The following is a 6,300-nucleotide window of genomic DNA, read 5'->3' on the forward strand; positions in this document are numbered from 1 at the left end:
AAAAAAAAAAAAAAAAGCAAGCAAGCAAGCAGATGAGGCTTAAGGAAGGAGAGTGTCTTAGGGGGGAGACGTTTGCAGTGTCACATGCTGAAACCGGGCATAGAATTTAATTAGGAAGGCCGTGGGACATCATGGAGACCTTGGACAAGAAAAGGAAGAAAACAAGTACTAGAAGCAACTCAGCATGGAGGCTTTCTAAAGATAGGGAGACTTGACTGAATTTGACTGTAAAGCGCCTAGGCCTGCCAAGATGGCAAAGGCTTCTCTTTCTAGCTGTAGATTCACATTTACAAGTGTGCTGGTCATCTCAGGCTGTCCTGTGGGCACCTCTAACGCAACCCATCTAAAAGCACATTCATGGTTGTCCACCTGGCCCTGGCCGATCTTGATATTCCTCATTTCAGTTCATCTTTCCACCTACTAAAGCTGAAATGCCTGGTCACACTGAGTCATTCTTTCCCTTCCTAGGCAACCAGCTGTCCAGGCAAACTTGCTTTGCTGTGCCTCTTATTCCTTCATTTGCTCGTCTGTTTATCAGTCAATGCAGGGATTTGAGCCCAGGGAGTACTGAGTTACATCCTCAGTAATCTATTGCTTTTAGAAAAATTTTATTTACTCTCAGACAAGGTCTTTCTGAATTGCCCAGGCAGATCTTGAATTTGTGATCCTCCTGACTCAGCCTCCTAAATAGCTGGTATTACAGGCCTGTGCCACCATAGCCAACAATTTTAAAAAAAGATTTTGTAATATTTCAGGCAAAGAAGTAGCATAGAGAAAATTGTAATAATAATGTTTAGTAATAATAATAACAATTTAAGTAAAACTTGTAAGGGGTTGGAGATTTAGCTCAGTGGTGCCACACCTGCCTGCAAAGTGGAAGGTCCTGAGTTTGATCCTGTTTGGGGGTGGGGGGGTGGGGTATGGGACAAACAAACAAACAACTTTGCAATACAGAGTCCCTGGGAAACCTACTAAAACACCATTCTGAGCCAGGTATGGTGGTGTACACCTGTAATCGTAGTACTTGGGAGGCTGAGGCAGGAGGATCACTATGAGTTTGAGGCCAGCTTGGGCTACACAATGAATTCAAGGCCAGCCTAAACTACATAGTGAGACTTTATCTCAAAATACTCCCCCCAAAAAAACACGATTCTGCTCTTCATACCAAGGGTGATCACTGCTTTTTATTTATTCATGTTTGCAGTACTTACACCCTTCACCCTGAACTGCTTCCTCAGCCCATTTTATGAGACAAGGTCTTACTAAGTCACCCAACTGCCCAGGGATGTGCCACCAATCTGGCTTGATAATGGCCACTTTGCTTATTTATTTTTGAGTCAGGGTCTTGCCATGTAGTTCAGGCTGCCTTGAACTCAGTATGGAACCCAGGCTGGCCTAGAATTTGTAGTGACCCTCTTGCCTCACCCTCCCAAGTGCTGGATTACAGGTGTGTGCCACCATGCCTGGTCGAAGATGGCCATTTTAAATCTAGCATTTATCATTCCCATGCAAGATAACGTAGTGTTAGGGAGCTTGAGGGATGGGATAAAATAAGATAATGTAGTGTTACGATACACACTTGTTTTCATATTTGGTATAGAATATAATGTCACATTTTAAAGCTTTATATACTATTTATCCTTCTGTCACTATCTTTTTTACTTAATATTGGTATTGAGATTTATTCATGATAGTTATCACATTTATTTTAAATATAATTTCATGACTCCCTCACCATTTATTAATTTATGTGCATTATACTATGTCTATATGTATATATGTACCTGTTTTTGTAGTAGCAGTAGCGGGATTGAACTACATACTTTGCCCTGAACTTCATCCCCAACACATTCCTCCATTTTTTAATTTTGAGACACGATCTTGCTGAGCACCCAGACTGGGCTAGAACTTTTGATCCTCCTGCCTCAGTCTTCCAGAGTGCTGGGATTATGGGTGTGTGCTACCAGTTCTGACTCTGTGTGTGTGTGTGTGTGTGTGTGTGTGTGTGTTACACATATTGACTCTGGTGTAAGGGTCCCACAAAGATGCATAGCCCGGAGCCTGATTTCCAGGACAGCGCTGTGGACAGGCAGGACTTGTAAGAGGCGGGGCCTGGAGGGAGGTGCTCAAGTCCTGGGCATCACCTTTGGGTGAGATGTAGTTATTCAGGGACCCCTGACATTTCCTTAATAGTGAATGTCACAGAAAGGTAGAGGCCGGCCCCTGCACCTGGCTTCTGTCTTGCCAGGCGTTCTCTTGGGCAGCAGCCGGCTCCCTCTTTTCCACCATGATGTGATCAGCAGGGAGGTCCTCACCGGTGGCTGAGAAGATAAGGCTGACCAGGCCTGGACTTCAGTCTCCCAGATGTGAGCCAAATACACCTTTGTTTGCAAAGCATGAGCTACAAGCACATTGTTACACAACACAAAATGGTCAGAGATATACATGTGTCTAAAACTGTGGTTTTTTTCTCTCGCTCTTGGGTTGAAATAAAATGATGATACAATGTAGCATTTTGGCACTATTAAGGGAAATTAGAGAAATGCTATTCCTTCAAAGCAGATAAAAACTATCTTCAATATTTTAGAAGTCTTATCCCATCTCCCTGACACATCCTTCTTTACCCACTGCTACCGGTGTTCTCTAGTGAGGCCTTGGATTATGGCTGGCTCTCTGGTGGCTTAGCTGATGCACTGCCTGGATTATGATTCAAGGAAAAAAAATTCTATTACGACAGAGGGTGAATCACGAAGTTGTGTGAATACACTGGAACTGAAGGTTGTGGTCATCATTTAAGGAGATCATATTTTAGTGTTAGGTTATTATTGATTTAAGTAAACCCATCTCTGAAATTTGCTAACTTACAAACAAAAGACTTTCTAGCCTTCTGTATTCTTCTAAGACAGTTATTAAGGTAGAAATACATAAACTACCTTTCCTCAGAAAACTGCCCTTAACTTAGAAATTTAATGTCAATGGACTACAGTCCCAGGATAGCACATCAACTTAGGAGTGTTGTGGATACATAGAAATTTCAGAACACCAAGGAATCTCAATTGCCTGAATAAAGAGAACACGTTTTCTTACCCACCCCCCACCCCAATATGGGGATTGAACCAGAGCCTTCCCACTGAGCTTCATTCCAAGCCCTTTTTATTTTGAAATAGGGTCTTGCCAAGCTGCCCAGGCTGGGGGCTTGAACTTGCAATCTCCCTGCCTGATCCTCCTAGAGTACTGGATCTACAGGTATGCACCACCATGCCCAGATAAAAATTTTTGTTTTGTTTTGGCACTGCGGATCAAACTCAGGACCTTGTGCTTGCAAGGCAGGCAGTAGAACCACTGAGCTAAATCCCCTGCCCTAAAAATTTTTTTATCAGTGCATGTATGCAGTGCATAATGAGAGATTTCTAAAGTTATAAGGACATTAGTCTCTTCTGTAGGATGGTAATATCCATGATGTGCAGCTTGAATGAAAATTAGGGCCTAACTCATTTGAGGAACTTGATCTTGAAAGAGGTGAACTATTATAAGGTCACATAAATCTTACCATACAGTATTATTAATTAAAGCTTTTATTTTCATCTCCCCATAAGATTTTGTCTTGACAATGTTTCGGTCTAATAGTAAACATTGACAACACCCAGGCAGTGTTTAATGCATTCAAAATATATGATCTCTGACACAAGAAGCTCACATTTTGAGGAAGACTTGCTTTATGTACTGCTTTTGTTCCCTTCATTGTGTCCTCTTTTTAAGTGCTGGCGATTGAACCTAGGGCCTTACACATGCTAAGCTCTTGCTCTCCTACCCAGCTACATTCCTAGCCCCTAGTGTGTCTTCTTTATCTTTTCAGATAATGGATAGATGCATCATTTAAAACGATCTTTGAGAAGATGATGTTGATTGGTGGGACTGACACAGAATCAGAGGAAGTAGGGGCTGTGGAGCAAAGGGCACAGTCCTCTGGGTGTGGCCCAGGGAACTGGTTTTTAATACCGAATGAATAGGCTCTTGCAAATGAACATTAAGTTGTGTTTAGTGTCCTCATCTCTTTGTAGAGAAGAAAACAGACTCCAACTCAGTTGGTGCCTAGACTTTAAGGACTTTCAAAGTTTATCAGATTTCCATAGTATTAAGAAAAATTACCAAAAATAAAAAAATAAAGTCACATCGACATCTCTGTATGTGAGTGCCTTCAAATCATCCGGGAAAGGAGGACATACAAATATTCAGCAATGCTTCTTTCTTAGGCACCTTGGAGATTGCCATGGAAATATAGAAGTATGAGACATTAAGACAATTTTCTAGTAAGAAAATAAGTATTTTCAATTAAGCTATATCTCATGATTTGAGTAGAGTACTGCAGTAAGTGAGAAACTACTTGCATTTCCAGCCATTGTAACATTCTCATTGGCAGTGAGTCTTTCAAGTGTGATTTGAGGAAGTTCTCTGAATGGGATTGTAGTAATGTTTTTGCTATCTGTGTCATTTAAGAGTGTGGCATCAAAAGCAGAATTCAGCTATGTTATTTTGTCTTTTCCAGAAAGGTTATGTGTTGTTTTTTTTTTTTTTTTGAGACAGGGTCTTGCTTTGTAGTTCAGGCTGGCCTTGAACTCATTTTGTAGCCCAGGCTGGCCATGAACTCGTGGCAATCCTGCCTCAGCCTCCCAAGTGCTGGGATTACAGGCATGTGTCACACCTGACCAGAAGTGCTTCAGATGGTCTATGGATGAAAAAGAAAGGAAGGAAGAGAGAGAGAGAAATCTCTCCTGTCATTTGTTAATTGGCATCAATTAAGAGATGAATTTTTTTTTTTTTGGTAGCAGGGATTGAACTCCCGACCTTGCGCTTGCAAGGCAGGTGGTGGCAGAGAGCTAAATCCCCAGCCTATGAATTCAATTCTTGTGATTAAGTACTTTGCCCTTTATGGTGACTAGATTAACCCTTTGCAAAAGGGACACAGACTTAGACCCACGAAGCATATTCTTACTCCTAGAAAAATACCCAAAAATGTCAATACCCCTTTAAGGTTAAAAGCTACCCCGCATCCAACATATGCAGGTAAAGATAGTGAGTTCCTATTTCCTACTTGTTTCCATCTGTCCTGCTCTTGAAGAAACCCATCTTTCTGTTCCACCACAAGCTTATTCTTTTAATTTTCCCTTAAAAATGTAAGTGTAAAATAGCACACCATTTGTACTAGTCAGCTTTCTAAGTGATTCTTCTACTTAAATTTGAGACCAAAGGGAGTAAGTATTAGAAGAGATAAATCATGTTTTTGAACTCAGAATTGTCTTGCATTTGTATGTATCCCGTATGTGGCTTTCAGTTAATTCCTCGGAAATCTGATCTTTGTACAATTAGGAGGCAAGTACCCTATTCTATGAACATAGGTGGCAAGTATAAATATAAGTGTTTTGGAACTGAGATGTAAACTCAGTCTCTAGTAAAAGATTTTTTTAATTTTTTTTTAGTTAGTACACACAAATCTAGTTCAAGTGCTTGGACTTCACAACCTCATTCTCCCAGCACAACCTCATTTATTACACAAAAGAATCATCACAATAATTGGACACTGACTTTTGAGGACAGTTTCCATTTCTTGAATTTAACCTCTTCGTGGTAATCACACCTAGAGATGTCTGGCAGAGCACACATATAAAACTTGAGCATTTCCCCCCAGGATGACAAGTTATCAAGGAACCCAAGGAGGAAAGGCCAGTTAACCTAATCCAATTAAGTAAATCAAGATTTAAAATTAGAGCGTCTATAAATGGTCGGAGAGTGGAGAGAACTTCAGTGAGATTCATTGTTTTAAAATGTTGGCAATTGTTAATAACATTTTTTTAGGAGGTAACACCTGCCTTGGTACCAAGATGATGAAGCAAGAAACAATGTTGTGTGCAACAAACTGGCTTTTTGAAATGAAGGAACTATGTGTCTTTAAACATATACCTACTCCATATAAAATAAAATATACTTTTAAGTCTCTGTCTTGGTGCCACTGGCCAGAACTAAAGGTCTCTTCCCACATGTAAGGTGACCAGATTTCTTTTATGGCTTTAAATCGTTTGCCTCCTGGGTATGTGGAAGTGGGAGACTATGGAAACCTGGGGCCTAGGGGGATGGGAACGAGATGGCTCCATTGAGAATCCAAGAGCTGAAAGTGTGAGGGAGAAAATCCTCCTCCAGCCTCGGAGGGGGTGTCTCCCCCAATACCAGCGCCCTCCCCCCGGGCCCGTGGGGCGGATCTGCTTTGCTCAGTAGCAGCAGCGGCCGCGACAGAACCCCGGGGCT

The 6,300-nt window shown here is 41.4% G+C and overlaps 1 protein-coding gene across 1 annotated transcript in view; it reads left to right on the forward strand.

Annotated features, from left to right (window-relative positions):
• The window catches only part of Sp3 (Sp3 transcription factor), a 63,800-nt gene that overhangs the window by 7,772 nt on the left and 49,728 nt on the right, over positions 1-6,300 (forward strand). The window lies entirely within an intron of this gene.

Source organism: Fukomys damarensis, unplaced genomic scaffold (genome assembly GCF_012274545.1).
Source record: "Fukomys damarensis isolate Sample0158 unplaced genomic scaffold, DMR_v1.0_HiC HiC_scaffold_26, whole genome shotgun sequence".
Lineage (NCBI taxonomy): Eukaryota > Metazoa > Chordata > Mammalia > Rodentia > Bathyergidae > Fukomys > Fukomys damarensis.